This window comes from Camarhynchus parvulus, chromosome 1 (genome assembly GCF_901933205.1).
Source record: "Camarhynchus parvulus chromosome 1, STF_HiC, whole genome shotgun sequence".
Classification (NCBI taxonomy): Eukaryota; Metazoa; Chordata; class Aves; order Passeriformes; family Thraupidae; genus Camarhynchus; species Camarhynchus parvulus.
In genome coordinates, this window is record NC_044571.1 from 11,852,978 (window position 1) to 11,873,620 (window position 20,643).

Genomic DNA, 20,643 nt, shown 5'->3' on the forward strand with positions numbered 1-20,643 from the left:
GAATACTTTGAAAGCATAGCTCCTCTATAAAAACTGAAATACAGTATTACAGTGTTAACCACTGAGTTGTGATTTGTTGACTCTTTTAGAGTGACAGGCAGTTCCTGTAGCTTTTATTCATGAATGGCCATGTTAGACCTCTCTTCTCCAAGACACTCTAAGAGATAGCACTACAGACAGATGGTCTGGCCTTTACAAAGCAGGTGGATGTATTGGCTATTAAAAGAGAAACTTTGGCATGAGGTTCCCTGAGAGTAACCAGCAGGCAGACTCTCCTGGGTGGAGGTGGAATGTTTTAACAAAATGCCTCCATTACCCCTATGGGAACAGAAGGAGGTGTCACCATCCTGTATGGGGTGACTGAAATGAGGGGACACTAGAGAGGGTCAGCCCTGCTTACCCATGGGGATGGCGACCTGAGATATGCAAGAGAAACAAGCAGATTAAGGTAAGCCTACAAGGAATTCCTTTCCCTGTGTATTCCACCTTGGTTTTTTTTCACTCTTTCATCACAAATTAGGTATGGTTCTCGTGAAGATATTTCCATTACACAGCCTGAAAGTATTTATGGGTTTAAAGAAAATCCTTGTGCACGTATCACATGGAATTGGTGCTTCAAATCAAACTCTTTTATCTGGGTTATGAAGAGAAATTTTTTTCAAAAACATGGAAGACCTTAAGGTTTCACTTAACATTAAAACCTAGAGTCTCATTTAAAAGAGTTACCTTTGCTGCTCAAATAGGTGCAAGAAAGTAATTTATATCCCCATGATTCAGGACATAGGAATTATAAAATCCCTAAGCTATTCTTATACAAGGGAAGAAATTTTGTCAATGCATCTGGAGAAGCCCTATTTCAAATGTTGGGGACAAAAGTGAACAGTAAGTTATTTTTCCATGGGGAGGTAGGATGCCCACAGCATCTCTAATGTCTTTCCTTGCTGCATGACCAACAGAGCTTCATGTCCCAAGTTTTCCCAGCACCAGCATGATAAGTGAGCTTTCTATCTTCCTTTGACTCAGATTTTTATTCTGTCTAAGGAAGAGTACATCTTTCACATACTGTGACTCAACAGAAAATTGCTGTCATCCCTGCATTTTTTTTTGTCCTTAGATCACATTTTAAGTACCTATTGCTCATGCTATAAAAATAATGAAATATCGTGGAAAATATAGATTATGGACAAATTAAAGGATAGCTGTTCTACCTATAGACCTGCACAAGAAACTATAAAAGATGTGTCTTAAAAAGTAAAATAATTTATGAATATATAATTAAAGCGTATTTTCTAACTGCATTTTTAAAATAACTTTTTTACTGTTGGAGAACATTCCACAATAAGGAGCCACACTGAAAAAACCAAGGATTCCCACTGTTCTTTTGCACTATGCTGCTCTGATGTTAGCCTTTTATCCCTGTAAAGGTGCTTTCTTGACAGCTCAGTGATTAATGGAAAAGAGGTGAGTTGTTAAATATTCAGCTTTCATGTCTTGTATTCTCTTGACAGAGATCTGTAAGAGTCACACATATGTAAAAATCCTTTGAAATGTTGCACTCATTAAAAGATTTTCTAAACCTTTTCGGAAATTAAAAATGGAAAAAAAAAACCTCCAGTGGTTTTATATACAGTGAAAATGTCAGAAAAGCTAAGAACCCATTATTAGGTACTCCATTATGTCTGAAGCAGGAAGAGTGTTACCAGTAAATATAATATTCTCAACACTAACTCCCACAGATTTTAATGGAAAAATATTTCCCACTTTTCAAACCTTGCAGGCATAAGAGGAAATGACTACTTAACCAGGATTATCTTGTTTCCTCCCCTTTAAAGATATGTATTTTGATTTTAAAAATATTACTTTATCATTGTTGTCCTTTTCTATTTAGACACTTAGACATAAGCAGCATTCCTGTTTCTCATTCTGACATGTCTTTGACATTGTGCCTCTGCTGCAGCCAAGCCTCAAGCTGTGGCGCACTTTTTCATCAGCATTTTTCAAAATAAGTTGTTACAGGGACACTGAAGAAACTCCTCCTGAATAATGACACCACTAACTTGAAAGAGACAGCTCTATGCAAGGAATTTATTAGTTTTTGGTAACTCTGCAATGGCTCTTTGTGCTCTTTTCTGACAAGGGATAGCCTTTAATGTGTACAATGGAAGTGTGGCAGTGAAGGAAAAGTCACTTGACTACAACAGACCACCAGCATCACTGAGGAAGTGCCCACAGCTCCTGGCCCATCCTGGGAGGTGACAGTAATTCCTTTTCTCCAACTAACCCAAGCCTTTGCCTCTCTGTGAGGACTACAAAATGAATATTGGTGGCCTACAGTTAGACCCTATGTAAAAGCCTTGCCTGGTGAGTTAATGAGTTGGATTCACACAAATTATTTCTGGGGGAAAAAAAATTACACATTTCTCAGCCGTTCTGATCAACAGAGCCAAAACTTTAATGAGGAATTAGCTCCTGGAAGTTCCGGGACTCAGGTTATCAAAGCTTTGTCAACATGACAAATTGCCTGACAAAATCTCTCTTTATCTAAGAACTATTTGTGTATACCAGTGGATGAATGAATATATGTAAAGGGGCAGGGGTGGACACTGAAATGTGAGGAACAGACTGTCTACCTGATGATAATTTCTAAACTACTTCTGGCCTCTAAAGGTATTTCTGTTCTAGTCGGATTTGATGATTGCGCAGATTTTACTAGCAAGCGCAGAAACAAATATGAGCAACAGAGAGAATTTGGCACAGACCATCACAGACCAATTCAGAAACAAATGCAATGGTCCATGAGAGGTACAGAGAAACAAGATGGCAAGCACACCCTTGTCAAAGATGGTGCAGAGCTCTCCCTCAGGCAGGATCTGCACCATCCTGCATAGCTGATTTTAGTCATGAGCAGTCATTCTCACAAATCTTATGTGACAGTAATAAGCTTAAAACTGAAAAACAATAGTTAAGATAAATGGATATAGAAATGCTAAAGCTTCAAAGGCCCAGTGAAGAGTGCCCTATCAATGATTCTCAAAAGGCAGTGCACTTGCTGACCACCTTTTTTCTTCATCTTATCTATTTTTATTTTGTTTTTCTCCTATTTTCTTATACATGCATCCTATTTTCTGATACCTAATAATTGAAATCTGCTTTTATGTATAAGTATTCAACAGAAACACAACTAGATAATTATATACCCATCATAGTCTAATATAATTCACACATTAATGTATTTCCTGCAACAGAATTTATTTGTATTTCTTGCAGTTTTTATCTAAGAAACAGAAGAAGTCAGTATTAGTTTTGCAGGCTGACGTTAACCTAAGTAGAATGTTATTAAGGAATCTCTCACTAAATATGTGTGGTAGTCCTGGCTTCATGAACAAGACAGATTCTTTCTGCCCCTTCATTAGAGTCATAACCCAAGCACACAGTGTACATCCTCCTTCTTTTCTGCATTTAGCTGCTGCTTGTAGCATGGTCCAGTACCCCAAAGAGAGCGTCTCTGGATTTCCCTTTCCTCTGCCACAACACGGGCATCATGTGCTGTCCTACTGATATTCCCTGTAAAAGACTGAAGTGGTGTGAGAGGGGTCACAGGGGTCTTAGGATGAGGGAAGAGACGGACATCTGACTCCATGTTACAGAACGCTTGATTTATTATTTTATGATATATATTACACTAAAACTATACGAAAAGAATCGAAGAAAAGGTTTCATCTCAGAAGGCTAGCTAAGCTAAGAATAGAATCAGAAAGAATGATAACAAAGGCAGCTGTCTCAGACTCTGTCCAAGCCAGCTGGGCTGTGATTGGCAATTAATTATAAACATCCAAGATGGGTCAGTCAAAGATCCACCTGTTGCATTCCACAGCAGCAGACAATCATTGTTTACATTTTGTTCCTGAGGTCTCTCAGCTTCTCAGGAGGAAAAAATCCTAAGGAAAGGATTTTTCATAAAAAGATGTCTGCGACAAAGTGGTTATGTTTCACCCCAAGATTCCCTCCTCCTTTTCTGCTGTTTGCCAGTATTTACTTGTTTTAACTCAACCCATGTAGAGATTTTGTGGGCTTCCTGCATGCCAACTGCCTGACGTCTGAACTTCTGGTTTTGAACAGGCTGGATTTTTCATTTTGCTGGAGGCTCTCAGTTTATGCCTGTTACACCTACGCCTAATCTACTTCCTATTTATTGCACTAATTGCCACATGTTTTTTCAGCTTTCTCAGAGCAAGTTGTCTGACTAAAGGTCTTTCAAGGACACTACAAATTCCTCTGAAGTTATTTCTACAATTTAGGTTGTTCGCTGAAACTTGACCAGAACACCTGACCTGACATATTGGACTATTTCTGAATATCACAATTAGCATTAAAGATCAGGTGGGCTAAACTCCATAGTATGCATTTTAGCATCAGTCATATCAGATTGATTACTTATCATCTAATCCCTTCCAGAAGCAAGGTAGTGTTCTCTGTGTTGCTAAAACATAAAGAGGCTTCGGCCTGCAAATAATGGGATCATTTGGGATCAGTGTGGAGCGGAGCACTAATAAATACTGCTTTGAAATTTGTAATCCCTGCACAGAGATTACAGATTCTACTGCACATTTGCATGTGGAAGGTTTTCTCTGTTTTGTTTCCCATTAAAATTGGCAGTGCGGCAGATAGCAGATGCACCCAAACACAAGGTCTGATTCTTTGAAAAGTTGCTGAAATATCAAATGAAAGCTATGCTAAGCAGTATGTGTTTGGATCTTAGTGCAAGGATTCATGCTGAGATTACACCGTAACCTGAAAGAGTTTTCAGTATCCAGAGATGCCAATCAAATGAAAACTACAAAGGCTCACTGGTAGCCTCCATCTTTGTAGAATCCTGTGGGATGCTCGGCAGTTGTAAAATGTCCTCTAATAAGAAGGGCATTGAATAGATTGTATAGAAATTTTAATTATCCAGTTTAATTTTTAGTGACACTTTTACTGTATGGAATAAGTTTGCTCTTTGCCTTTCTCTTCTTGTCTGGGAAGAGTGTGGTAAGGGAATGAGGAAGAAAGCAATGTCCTTTACAGGATTTAGACCAATATAGGGTTCATGATGTGCACTGAAGAAGGAGGACCTAAGGAGCAATAACTGTAATCTAAAGCTCTTTCAAAGAAAAGAGCAAAACAATTATTGCTGCTGTGGTATCAGCTGCCATGACCCGACATGACTAGTTGATGTGGCTCTACAGAGTCTGTATATAGTGGAACAGAAGTATTTCCTCAAGAAATTTGCAGTCTTTGTGGTGAGCAAACATATAGAAATTCATGTGGACACTGTGAATCAAGCAATAATTTCAGTCACATTTCATCCTGTCTGGCCATCATCAATAAATGTATTTAATTAATAAGTTGTCTGAAAGAGGATGATACTTGTCTTAGGTCTATCTGCCATGTATGAAATGCACAAGTGAGTGTTAGAGGATTCTTGATGTTCAGAGGTACATTCTTGAAGTTCAGAGTTCTTGAATTTCTGATGAGTTAAGGTAAGGATGTGGGAGGATGAAGATGTTTCTGAGATAATGACTTTCTTTTGTTCAATGACTGTCACTTGTATGGAAGATACTGGGGAAGGAGAAAGTCTCTTCTACTCTCAGGGTATTTGGGTGAAACTTCAGCAGGAGAGGAAGTCCCTTTCATTACAAGAACTACCACTTGTGAAGACTCTGCTGTTCCAGAATGTGCCCTTTCACAGAAATCTTTCTTGCTTTACTGATACAAGAAGTGCCTGTCCCACCTCTGCTAGCAGTATAACCAGAGACTAATTGGAAACTGAATTCTTTAAAATGCCTCTCAGATAGAAAAGTGGAGAACAGTCCATTGCTGGCAGGTATTATAGCTCTGCAAAAGGCACAGTGTTTGAATTCCAGGTAATCCTTTCCATTAGTTACATTAGAAAAACTCTCAAGAATAGTAACAATAAAAGAAGGCAGAACCCAGACTAGAAAGTCATAATTATTCCGGACAAGAGACAAACATTTATCATAAGGGTGGTAGAGACTGTCTAAATAGAGAAAGCTAGCTATGTTTGAAGAGTAAGAAACAGAACTGGAATCCACAAAACCACAAAAAAGGGCTATGCCCTTTGTGGGAAGGAAATAGGTGGTAGCAGTATTTTGTGTAAGTCTCTATCTCCAGCAGGCAAGGAAAATTACTAAAGGGAAAAGTGTACAGCCCTCTAGACAGTGAAGCCTGGGAAAGAGAGAAGGCACATTTTACATGCAGTTAGTATAAAATATTGAGAGTGCTTTTTAAGTCTTTAAAGAATCAATTATATTGTTTTTCTAATACAGAATTGTTTCAATTGTCCTCAGGTTTCTGAAACATTTATCTTCATACCGAGATACACAGTCTTGAATCTCATCTTATGTACTGGAAGGGGTTTGGATTGCAAAGACAACTGAAGATGATTGACTTTAGAGAATCAGAAGTTTGAGACAGGAGAAACTCTTACAATGCCCTCCAGTACCATGCTTCTGAAATAAGCTTATCATTACTTAAATATGCCAGACTAACTGTTGTAGGTTGCATGCAAGTTGTTTTCCATTACCATCTGTATGGCTGATTACCTTGTCAAGTGAGCAGTTTGCCTTATCTCTCTCTTTGAATGACCACATTCACACCTTCCTGGGAGGGGACCTCTGCTGATAACAGACTATTGAATATCAGTGCATGACTGATAAGAACTATAACATCCCATTGTGAGATGCTCCGCCCACAGGGAGGAGCCAAGCACTGCTACCCCATATACGCCGAGATTCTGAAATTGCAACTCAGCTTTTCTCCACGAGATTCCCCAGAGGAACAGCAGCTGCCTCTTCCTCCACTGGATCTCCAGAGGAAGACTACATCCTTCTCTACAGATCCTACTTGCTCCAACAGAACCACACCTGATACTTCAGAGGGCTGCAGCCACATTTTCAATCGGACTGCCACCAGCACCCTGACCAACAGGGTGTCAGGTTGGGTTCTGACTCTGTCAGTGTTGTTCTAGTGGACTGCATTGTTTATTTTTATTTTTTTTCCACCCTATTAAAGAACTGTTATTTCCTGCTCCCAAATTTTTGCCTGAGAGCCCCTTAATTTAAAATTATTGCAATTTGGAGGGATGGGGAGGGTTTACATTCTCCATTTCAGGGGAGGCTCCTGCCTTCCTTAGCAGACTCCTGTCCTTCCAAACCAAGACACTAACTCATGATATTTTTAGCTTATGGCTCCAAGCAGTTTGTTTTTAAAAGTGAAATTAAAAAAAATGTTTAATTTAAACATTCTTAGTAGTATTTTCTACTTAAATCAAAGTTAATGTATAGATTTTGACAGTCACTTTTTCCCAGGATTAGTCACTAAAGGAAAAAAATCCTAGCATTAATGCAACATAAGTTATTTAATTTATCTACACATCAGAGATGCTCTCTCAAGCCACCTATTTCTGTTATGATCTTATGTTTTTAAGGAGGCATCACAGATCTTTACAAGTTTGACCGTTATTAATCATTGACTGATTGTTTTTATTTTTTCCTTCTCCAGTCTTAGAGCAAAATAAATAGTCTTTAGATCAATGTATTAAGTAGGCATAACTGAGTAGAACAGGTGCATGACGAATGATGAAACCTGATGAAAAAATCCCTATCTTTTTATGGTCTTTCCCCTGTTTTAGTTTAAACACAAAATTTAACAATTGTTTAAAAGTATTTTTTATCTATTAGAAAACACTCAACTGGTAAAAACAAACTTCTCCTTGTCTTTTAAAATACATTTATGGCTTACTACCATAAGGAAAATGATGCAGGACATGGGTTTTAATCTCTGCATGAGAAAATGTTTGGATTTTTAGTTTATTGTTATTCCATACGGCCTGTAAAATCTGCAGCTACAGTAATCTGGTCCCATTTATGCCTATAATATACATAGGCTATATGTGGATGGCAATCAAACATTTTCCCTTTAAAAAAAGCTACTTTAAAAGGTAGACTGCTGGTTTTAAAATAATTTATCCTTTTATATACTTCATTTAAAAAGTTATGTATAGAATTTACTAGGGAATAAAACTGATGATACATATCATTGGCTTTTCATTCTATAAACTCTCTAGTCCCACTTTTTTTCTAGTTGAGACTGTAAAAAATTTATAAAAAATAGCTTTTCCTTTGCTCAAATTTTAATACTTTTGTCTTTTAACCTATTTGCATGTATTTCTGTGCTGCAAAAGATGAACCCCAGGAAAAGCTGGTAATAATTTTTAGATAATTGTCTGTGTTGGGTTTCCTAATTAATTTTCAAATTACCCCAGAGTTTTAATTCAGATATAATATCATGTTGTATTTTCATAAGCAAGGGAAATTTATCTACACATTTGCCTATAAGATAGATAATATATTTGAGGGTAGGTAAATTACTGATCATAAATAAATAAACTAATCACTAGTAACTGTGAAGAAGCTGTTCCGTATTGAATAGACAAACATGATATTAGATGAATTAGCAAGGATTCTATATTGTTCTTTAAATCATAAATTAGGTACTACGGTTCAAAGAATTGCTAAACATATGTGCCACAGCAAGTGCTAACATGTACTGTGAGCCTTTTGCAGAGCAAAGAAAACCCCACAGCCTTCAACTTCAGCAATGATTTACCTTCCATGACTCAGGAAATGCTGCTGGGGGTCAAGAACTGAGAGTCAGCTCATCTACAAGTCAGTCCCACTTGAGACCCAAATTAAGTGGCTTTGAAGTAACCAGCAATGCCTGCACCAGCTTCCCTCTTTAGACATCTCAAACTACTGAATCCCTTATTTTTCCATCCGTGGGCTGCTTGTAAATTGCTAGTGGCAGTTCAACACTTTGTATCTCCTCATCCATTAGGTTAATTCGGAATGAATCATACTGAATTTGGGACACAGATCCTCATGAATTACATTTCTTGCCTTGGGATATTATGACAGCTCAGAGGAGTTGGTCCACACCCACACTTGTTAACAGATTGCCATAAAGCAAAACCAGAGATAGGGGCAGGGGTACTGCAGAGGGGTGGGCGATGGATCAGGCAGTGACACCATCTTGCCATAATAAAGATAACACTTCTAAATGACAAGCAAAGTTCAGCAGAGGGGATCCTCAAACTCGGAGAGATACTGACTCGATACAGTCTTCTCTTTTGGTTTGCTTCAGGCTGGAACTCTTTTATAATTACAGGAAGATAGAGTTGAGAAAAAGGATGTGTGCAAAGACTCACTGAACACAGTGAGAGTGGGGCTTTGGTAGTTTGGCATGAGCAGTGAGGACATAGCAGCTCAATTTTCCTGAAGAAAAATATAGCTTTGACTGAAAGGGAAAGAATTTCAAAATATTACTAATTAAAAATGACTAATTTGGAACCATTTTCACTGATAATTGCCTGCAACATAAAGTCAGACAAAAGTAAAAATAAGATATCACTCAACCCTTACATTAACCACACCAATGTATTGTATGCATTGTACTTTTTCAATGTATTGTACAGATAAGGTTGAGTCAACCTTATTGTTGCAGTTGTATTCAAGTCAGTGCATTCTTCATAACAAAGCAATATTTCAAATGCAGAAACAATTTTATTTTTTTCATGCCACTAAGAGGAACAACTAAAGAATGCCTGGAAGTCTTCTGACATGACAGCATTAAGAGACTGAAAATGTACCAAATAAAATATCATCTTCCTAAATTAAAATTATCTTTCAATTTTTCCAAGCTGTGGAAGGATGACCATCAAAAATTATTTGCTATGTTGTTCACAGTATCATTAATCTATCATGTGCACTTTGGCAGAAAAACAAGAACCATCATCCAATATGCTTGTTACTCATATTGATGAGTAAAAAGGAGATGGAGCAAGAACAATGGCTAAACAAAGTTAACATCTAATTAAAAAGTTGGTATGAGTAATCCCCTTTTTGCTTTTATCACAGTTAAATGTCTGCTTTGCTCTCAAGCTTCTTTAACTGGATACCAGATAGTCAATTAAGTAGCAGTGTGATTCAATATATCTTTAAATAATATCAAAATAATGATGTTCTCATCCTGGTCATGGTAAATCATTAACACATCTTAATAAATGAAGCAACATTTCAAAAAATTTAGCAGTCAAAAATGTAAACACATTAGAAGACCTGGACTACAAATTTCTGTGATATACAACACCTTTTCCTCCTATAAAATTCTTCTTGTTAAATGGCTCAATGTAAAATGTTTCTGAAAGACATATTTTAATATATTTTTGGAATTTGGCATTCATTCACCTGTTTTGTAGAGGTATCATGAAAGAAGACATTCACACACTCCACGTTCAGCTACGTCATCCCAGATGTCTGAAAAAAATACTCTAAAATCCTATGCAGGTAATGGAACAAGTTGTCAGTTTGCCAAAGTCCAGGCAAACTAGACCCACCATAGTGATGGGAAGATGCAGGTAGCTGCAAAGCAGTTCCACTCTGGTGTGATATGATTTATGTCATGCAGGTGCCTCTTGATCTAAACTGATGTTTTTTGGGAAGTTACTGTGACCAAATCTAGACTTAGAGCAGTGTTTCATAACCAGTTTGAGCCAAAACACATTCTTCCACCTTTTCTCCCTGGCTGCAATTCCCACTCTCACCATGTGTTGGCATGAGGGTTTGCTGCACTCATGTCACCATCAGTACAGAAAGTTACCCAGCTTAAATTGGTTTCCTTTCCTTTAAATTGCTTTTCAGCCTTGCAAGGAAGAGTGCTGAAGCTGGATGAAATAAGAGGAGTGTGAGGGCAGTCAGGTGTCAGAGCAGCACAGATTTGCACCTCTTTAAAGCAGTCATGAAACATCACACCATTAATGTCTGGCATAGCTGCCAGGTGAAACTGTGGGTCCTCCCAAGAGACTCTACTGACTAATTCAGGAGCTTATTTGAGCCAGAGATCTCAGCTGGAAAAAGTGAACACTCTTCACAATGTATAAATAGCAGGAACACAAAGGTATTGACAGCAGCAGAAGTTAGGCATCTTAATGGGTTTTGTGCATCTTACTCTAAAAGGGGGGTAATGTAGGGGTTTTTTTTTTGGTAATTTTCTCTTTAAATGTGGCTGTGTCAGAATCATTATAAACAGAAAACAACAAGACCAATGGGTTTGCATGTCCAGAAATTGTAGGAAACAGAAATTGTAGGAAAATTTTTCTCCTCCCCAAGCCTCTTGCTATTGTAAAGGTAGGAGTCTCTTGAGCTGCTGGCTCAGAGTGCCCTGGAAACCACACTCCATTTTCTACCTCAATTTTTCTCCTTTCCTCAGGAACAGGCTGATATAAGGAACTCCCCAAATAAAACAACTCTGAAAAGGTGAGTATTCATAAAACTACAATGCAGGCAGTGAATTCTAATGGGTATCAACACACTCAGAAAAATCTTTCAAATGCACTGAGTTATGCTCTGTATGTGTCCCTCCAGTAACTACTACAGTGACATTTTAGTCCTCATTTTAGTTTTTGGTATAAATTAGGTTGAGCTATTATTGTTGATAACACATTTGCATGTGTGTCCACTATAGTAAATAAATTATTCTGAATGTTCTAAAAAAACCCTAAAGATAATTTATTCCCTAACAGCAGTTCCAAAATATTTTGTCTTGGATTTTGCCTTTCTAAATGTAACTTCTGTTTGTTTGTTTTTGCTAAGAAGAATAATCTTACTGATTTGAGTATCGCATAAAGGAAAATATTTGCATTTATAAGCTTTTTTATGTGCCTGACCTTTCCAAAGCATTGGGAGACTGTAAATGGCACTTTGGATAATGTTGCTATGATAAGATATCAGCTGTGTTAACTGCCACTTGACAAAGGTTAAAAAAAATGAAATATTGGTTGCTGTATTTTTAAGTTGTCTTCCTTTATAGAAGTATTGAATATCTTTATTAAGAGTTGAAAAGGTCTTCCAAACAGAAATCCTCTAATTTTGACTTAAGTGGGATGAATTCTCTTTTTAATATAAATTTATGGGAGATTAAAACCACACACAAGACATCTACAGAAATTCTCTACTATAAACCTATAGGTATCTTTGTATCAGTCTCTAAACATATAAAATCAGCACCAAGAAGCTAGTCCTCCTTTGATTTTTAATGAGGAGAAATGTACCATGCACGCTCTTAGATATCTCATGAAAATCTGACCGTGAATGAATGATTAAAAATTACAAGCATTTATTACTTCAAATTAATTGCTTTGAAAGCTGTGAAAGAAACTCAACTTATAACCCCACAGCCTCACATCTCCAATCTATTCATTACATTAGTGTACAGAGAAGTAATTTTGCAATGGTTGTTATAAATTTTTCTAAATAAGCCTAATGTGGTTAACTGAAGTATGTGCTTCATTTATTTCTGTAGTGAACATGAATAGTTGATTGATACGTTTTATTTCATGGTAAGTATAAAATTTGTCTTTCCAGTATTTCTTTTCCAGTATTTTCAGTTGTTGTAAAGTAGCTCTTGGAATGACACCAGCATACAGTAATATAACACATAACTAGGGGAAGGACACTTTAAGCAGCTGAACTTACTGATTCATTAGAAGGTGACATTTGCTGCAGAGCTCCAGGTAAAAGCTCAGGCCTCACAAACACAAAAAAATCCTGTAAATTTAAATTTGGGGTCTACTGAACTGAATGCCTTCTCTTTCCTTTAACGTCCTAGATCCACGGGTCTCAAGAGTTACCTCTGAGCAGTGAAACAAGTGTTTAACACCTGGGGTTTTCTGCATTTGGTCTTTTATTTGTGTATATTTTCAGATTGGCATGAAAACTAAGTACTCAATAAACCTCTTGTTTCAGGTGATATTTTACTTTCTTGTGTGGAAAAGAACAAAAGTACCTAGGTAGTCCATTGTCAAAATTTTACCTCAGGCAAAAGAATGAAAAATTAAAAGAGGACAGATTGTGGAAAATACTGCTGTGTTACCTTTTGTTTGTAACTCTTTAAAGCATTCTCAGACAGGTACAGGACACCAGTTATGGCTGGCATGTGAACATTGAACAGACTGCCAATCTTATTTGTCAATATGAAATTTAGACTAATAACCACATTTATCCTAATATTCTCAAGCCTATCCCAAAACAAGACTGCATTGACCTATAGTTCTTCATGCATCCATTACTAAAAAAAATCTATATAAAGCTTTATAATACATGCCATATGTAAACTGTTGGAATTATTTTCATTTTTTAATATCAATTATGCTGAATTTTTAAATAGCAATTATGCTGAATTTCTGTATTATTTTTTTATTTTCAAGTTCCTCAGATATTAAATATGTAAAATTACATAGGTAACAAATTGGATATTTATTAAAATTGTGTTGATTATATCTTGAGATGATATAGCCTGTGTATTCATCCATAATATCCTATAAAAACAGACAAGAATAGCACTTCAGAATGCACAATCTGGAGTCTCAGTGTTACTCATATGTTAACAAATATAAAAAAAGATCCTGTTCAGCTGATTGCTTCAAAATATTCACACTACTATGTTCTAAACTGTAAGAGTTTATCAAAAGCATTTAAACTCTTCAGACCCTCAGTGTTCCTTCAAACAATCTTCTATTTTCCAGTTACCTGAGAAGCTCTCGAATCCCTGATAATTTTTGCTATTAAGAATGCATGCAGATTTAGATGGATATTTCAGAATTAAACCTGTGTGCAGCACTAAATCCAAATACAAATCCACAGTATGTCTGAGATGAAACCAGTGTTCAATGCAGCTTCATGTAAAACTACTCCTTCTTTGAACTGCATGAGCACATGCCGACTTTACCTATAAGTCTGGAAAGCATTTATGCTAGAGCTGGAAAACAGAATAATTCCTGTAAAACTGTAAATTCCTGGGTAAAAAACTGTACTAATGTTTCTCATTTCTCCAATACATTATTCTTGAAATTATCTTTCTGTATTATTACTTTGCTGATCACAAGAGAGCTGTATCCCTATGGCAAGACATTCTGGAGGAGTTAATTTAAGTGCAGTTATAAATGATGGTGCACAATATTAAACTTTTGAGTTTTACATTAGCTGTTTAACATTTTAATGCTTGTGCATAGCACGATTGTATGATGATTTGGGTTTTTTTAAACACAAATAAATCCTCGTTTGTTTTTCAGCATCATCTATGATGAAGTCCCTACATATACTTCAGAAACACTATGTACAGCTTGAAGCAAAAAATCTGGCAAAAATTATCACAGAACAATATAATTCCTGATTTTTTAAATGTAGAAAATTAAAGTCTTTCTAGGATTATAATTTCACAGGAAATAATGTACTATATCTGCCTTAATTGCATTTATTGCTGTGTGTACTTAATAAGATCTTGGTTACAATAATTTATATCCTGCTGTCTGCCACAGAGTATTCCTACAAAGGTTTTACTTTATCTGAGCATATTTCGCTCCAAAAGTAAGGAACATATAATTTTTGATTGCTTAAGTCATAAATTATCTAGGATTATCCAGCTGATATGCAAAATCTTCTCTCATATTATCAAAATAAACTGGGTTGTATTGCACAAACATTATGAAATAGAATATTCTCATATTCTGTACAATATTCTCATAGTCTGTACATAAAGAATCAAGTTGACATAGTTGCAGAGATACTGAACAGACACTTTTGATTGAATTAAACCCTGTTTAGATGTTTAACACAGATAAGTGTGCTATATAGTACTCTAGAGCAGATATTTCTCAATGGATTATAACCTAGCATGAATAAAAAAGTTTTACTTCCACCATTAAATCAGATAAATGTGTCCCAGAGAAAACATTGATAAAGTGGGTTAAAATTTGAACAAATGCATTGTCAAATTTTGTCCATACATAAATAAATAAATATAATATATAGGGAGAGATTAGGCATACATCTATATGTATTTATTCTCAGACACACACAAATGCATAAAGAGAGAAAAAGAAGGCTTTGAAATATATATGCTATTTTTAATATCTTAGCCATGACCTTTTAGGATTTGATTAAATTAGGAAAAAGAGTGGAAGGAAAATCAGTTGACACATTGTCACTGAGCTGAAACCACAAACTTTTCCTTAGTGCAGTTGAATGTTTCTGACTCACTCACTGTCCCTTCAGTAAACTCTATTGGGCCCTTCATGGACAGCCTCAGCTACAGAATAGTTGGATTAATGCAATCTGAAGGTTAAAAATTTTAAGATGGAAGTGTGGGCTACCTTGAAAACACTTTCTTTTTTTTCCCCAAAAAGTCAGATTTTAGAGATTAAAACTTTTGTTATCACCCTCTTTACTAGATTTTTTATGTTTCCTAAGTGCAGACCCTTGTTCGGAGCCTACTTTCATGTTTTGCTTCTGCCTTTGTAACTGGAAAGCTGAAAATACCAAGAATAAAATTATTTTCCCTGTTTGAAGTAGAACATGTAAAAGAGTCTGTATGCAATTTTGGTCAGATTGCATCTAGTTTGACTGAAAATAACTGTACATACATGCTCAAGTAGGTATTTAGATGTTCTGAACTTTCTAATAGCACTGCTTCAGAGAAATAGAGAACTTTTTTTAATTAAAAATTTCTTCCCTTCCAGCCAAATGATCCTGTTCGAGCACATTTATAAAAAAGCAGACAATAAGACATTTATTAAATTTGCTTAAACTTAGTAAAAACCTCTCACTGCTGTTATTATTGCTGCTTCTGACACTTCACAGGCTCTCCATTTTCAATGTGTCTCTCCTATAATGGTCCTCAGAGCCTACAACAACAGGGCTTGGGCTGCTTGGCAGATCTAACTATTATCATAGACAAAAAGACAACAAAATGAACAGCAAAATGCAAACTTCTGCCCCAATCAGAGAAATATTTCCATGTAAGATTTTCCTGAATGGTTGGTTTATATTTTCATTTATATCCTGGTAGGAAAAATTATCAAAAATACTTTTAGTTTTGTTTGTTTGTTTGTGTTTGTTTGCTTGAGGTTTTGTCATGGTTTCACTTGGTTTTTTCCATGTGCTGATAGCATATATATTCTTCATCCATTTACATTAGATTTCAAATATTTCACTTTCTATGAACTAGTCTGCAGTTAAGTCATGAACTATGTGAGTTTTTCAGCAAAGCTTTTTCCTAATGTTTCACTAGGTGAGTACAGCCCAGGAATTGATATAATATGTAACCAAAGTATTTCAGAACAGTGAGGTGATAAAATTCTCAATGAAAAAAAAATGCTTGTTTAAATCTAACTTTTTGCAATAAATAGTTTAAACAGAAAAAAGTATTTTTAATTTTTCATTTATTTTCAAAACACTCCATATTGTTTTTTGAAAGGATAATCCAAGCTCTTAAATAAATACCAAAAAAAAAGTAGGGGACTGGGGAAGTAAATTTTGATGTTACAGCTTTAATTACTCCCATGTGAAACTGTTGCCCATATTATGTTAATCTGATCATAGAATATATCAAAGAGCATGTGTCCAATTAATACACATGATCAAAAAATGTTTAATTTTGTTCAAAGGCAGTTGATGTCTGTCTTTTATAATCATATAAATGTGACATTCTCCATATAATGAAAAAAATATGTTTGTGTTGTAGAGTGAATAGAGCATTTACGTGAAATCCATCCTGAAAGGAGTCACTGATTGCTAGTTATTGCATATCACTTTAGTTAAGTTATTTATACATCTACTGATTAATCTAGTTAAGGATGGCTTTTGTCATTAACAAGGTCAATTTCTGTGGAAGATTTTTATGACAATGCAGTGCTATAAATGCATCAACATTCTTCTGTCCCTGATGGGGGAGCTGTTTTCTATTACTACCTTCGAAATAATAAATAATTGAAATACTAAAAGTATTTCAATTAAATTTTTTCTTGAATCTGTGCAGGGAAGGGTGAGAAAGAAGAAATTTCCAATTCAATATATGATAGTTAATTCAATTTTATCAAAGTAATGTCCTAGACAAAAAAAAAATTACGTGATCACAGGTAATGTTTTGGGTTGGATGCAATTTAGGAAAATTCCCTTTATTCAGATGACAGGGAAAGTCTCTTGGTTCCTGTACAAACTTACCTTTTAGGTCCATTCATATTGTGCTGGAAGTACTTTATTCCTTTTTTTTTTTGTTTGATTGTTTGTGGGATTATTTGGTTTTTTGTTGCTTTTTTGTTTGTTTCTCTTTTCTATCATCACACTTACTTAGCTAAAAATAATTCAACAATAGCTTTATTTTTCTGGGTGAATTTTGGCATGTCAAATTACAGCCTTGTGCAGAACCAGGAGACACACTGAAAAAGTGGGGAGGACACAGGCTAACTAGCTTGTGAGGTGTTTAAAATAATTATTTCATGTTTTGTAATTTTTTAATCCAGATCCATTATTGTCTGCTGATCCACATTTTTGTTCTTTAGTAATATGACAGGAATCAACTGGTTACTAAAGTCAGACTTTTTTGAGTCAGGCTAATAGTATTCTTTGTTTCCTTGAGGGGGGCAGATTTGAACAGTGTTGATGTGAAAAACACTGTAACCTGAAAGGTGAAACTGAAAAGACTCAGAAGTTACCAATAAAAAATCCCAAAATATAATTTTAAAAATAAATTTACATATAATGGATATTATATATTTCTATCATAAATACATAACATGTGCACGACTCTATAATTAAAATATAGTTACCCAAAGCTTTAGGATTTCTGATATATAAGAAACAATGTTAATTAAATTATTCCTGAACAGGTTAGTGTTTTTAGGTTTGTGCTTTCATTATTATTACAAGGGGGTCTCATGTTATCAGGGATTTGTACATTTGATTTGGTTAGCATGTTGAAGGTAAGAAAAAGAATATTGTGGAACTCAGTTCCTTGGTCATTATGTTCCTCATTCCCATGCCTTGCCTCCCCTGGCCTCCTGCTCATTGCCAGCTTTTCTTTCCCTGGCCCAGGCTGTGGCCAGACCACGGAGTGGCTCAGAGCTGAAAACACTCTTCAGCTTCTTACAGCTCCAAGCTTTGCAGGACACATTCTTTTGAAGAGTGTATTCAACATAATATTTTATCTGGAGATGTTGTTTCCAGAGAAGTAGTTTGTAGTGGGGTCACATGTCTTACCCAAAAGCCTTTTTAACAGGAGAAAAGCTTGAATGTAATTAGCATTTTTTATCATTGCAACAGGATTAAGTAATTGATTGCAAAATTGGAAGTGAAGTAGCAAACAGAAAACATAAAGTCCAGAAACTCATCTTTCTTTCCTCATCTAGGTTTGGTACTTCATTCCTTAGCTCTCCCATGCTATTTTTTATGAAAAACCTTTGAGAAATTAAACTTGCCTTCAATTTTTATCCTGTCCTTCTATCTCATTCATTTCTGGTTACTATTCAGTGGAATGAACAGGCATTTCTGATGATATATCAAGATACCTGTGACTCTCTAAAGTTGCTGGTTGCAGCACAGCCACACTTAACACACTCCCAAATACCAGCTGAAGAGCCTGATGTCTTTTCCTCAAACAGCTCAGGATGCCTTGAGCACCATGGGAGCCTGTGGGTTCCTAGAATTGAGGTGTGCAGATTCTCCACCTCTGGTTTCTTACCTTTTGCCTTAGCAAGCCTCATTTGCCCTATCAATTACCCCTTAGAGAAACTCCTCCCTGCAGTCACATCCTGCTCTGATGTTGTTTTATGGAAGCCAAGCAAGATAATAACCCAACAGGTTTGTGGTCCCATGACATTAGTTTTAATTGCTGTGTATAGAAGAGCCCACTATGCCTCGTGTGTCTGTCACCCAGCAGTGCTGGAGCTAAATGAATAAGATGTGTCTTAGATATGTCCTGGGAGTTGGATACATGTCTAGTTAGATGCGTGGAGGTGTTCTGTTTAAGAACTGAATTCCAGTAGTTATTTCAGTGGAAATACACTGTTATTACTGAGATCTTCCTTGGAAGTGTGCCCAGCACTGCTCCACAGGGGAAGATTTGGAGGTGAACCATCACCATTGACTTTTCAGTACATCGTGTGCAACTGGAGCTACAAAAATCCCTGTGAGGTAGGTATGACCTTCCAGAACATTCCCTGACACACATACATAACCTCTTTCATTTCCAACTCCAGCTGGAGGACTGTGAGGTGAGAAGGACAGAAACGTGTCAGGAGAGCAGGGATTGCCCCAGCTCCTCAGCACTTGGTTATCTGCTAAAAAATCCCAAGCTGGACTGCCCCAAGCTCCAAGTTCCTTGCTCTGTCTTCACTTTGGGAATGGGAATACCACCCATTCCACTTCTCCAGCATCCACCAACACTTCTATTTTCCAAGTAAGGGACCAACACACCATCCCAAATACATTCTGGAGGACTAACATTTTCTGGCTGTGTCTAGACCAGTCACAAAATGTGGCCACCCCAAGTCTCAGCTGAGTAGGATTCTCCTGGCTTTGACAGCTATCTAAGTGAACCTTGGCATTATTCCAACATTAAAATATTCTGCATCTCTGCAAGCTATGAACTGACCCCTAGAAATGAACATTGGCTTTCCTCAGGGAAACATAGACCTTTCAAAGGTTATCCAGCAGGACTAAGGCATTAAATCTAAGAGCAGAAAAACACAGTTTTTATGTTAGGGAGCTATCAATTTTTTTCATTTGTTCCAGTTCTCACAGGTTTTTTACGGGCTTTTAAACAACAAATTAATATATTCTTGTAGCTTCTTGATATAAGGCTAAGTACTGTAACATCACATTAATTTATGGTCAGACTTTCCCATCTCCGTCTGAAAGTGATGTTTTCAAGTTAACTCTTTTATATTCACCAACAGCTATTTAGTTTTCTGAAAAGTGTCTTTTTCAAACCCAGTTCTTTTCAAATTATTTGATATGTTTCTTAGAACTATGAGAAATCAAAACTGAGATTAATTCTAAAACTCATAGACAAAAAGCCTCTAGCTAGACATTAATAATTACTCTTCTTGAAATAGTCTCACCATACAGTATATTTAACAGGACAACATCAAAACCCAGAAAGGTTCTGCCTTTTGGTTTTGTTTTTTCTTTTTTTTTTTTTTTATCAAATATATCTCAGTAAGCAACATAAGTTAAAAACCAAGTGTGCAGTCACTTTGCTCTCTGTTCCCTATCTTGTGTTCAAACAACCTAAAATCATTTAGGACTGGCAAACAGGAAAGATTTTCTGAATCTGTATCAGAAACAATACCTTCAGAACAATAGAAAGCTCTAGAAGGAAACATGCTACGTCTCCTTTTCTATACAATAGTTTTTCAAAAAAAATGTATATCAACATATCAGAAATTTACCTGGATAGGCTGAATCATTCAAAGTAATAGTTTGCAAATATCAAAGAAAATATGATTTATTCTCGGCCACTATTAGCCATAAGCTGGTAATCACCATAAAATGCTCTGCCAATGACTGTCAGAATTAATTTGCAAGCCTTCTGCTTTTTCTGATGTTGTGTTGCAGAATGTACTGAGCTTTACTTGCAGTATTTTTTCTGTGAGATTTATATATATTTTTTCCTACAAGATTTGTTTCCACCAGATTGGTTTCCATTTTCTCCTGTAGCCAACATGCTAGAAAATCTATCAATAGGTTA

General features: G+C 36.1%; 1 protein-coding gene across 1 annotated transcript in view; it reads right to left on the minus strand.

Moving 5' to 3' along the window:
- The window catches only part of IL1RAPL1 (interleukin 1 receptor accessory protein like 1), a 683,803-nt gene that overhangs the window by 138,110 nt on the left and 525,050 nt on the right, over positions 1-20,643 (minus strand). The gene's annotated exons all lie outside the window — the stretch shown is intronic.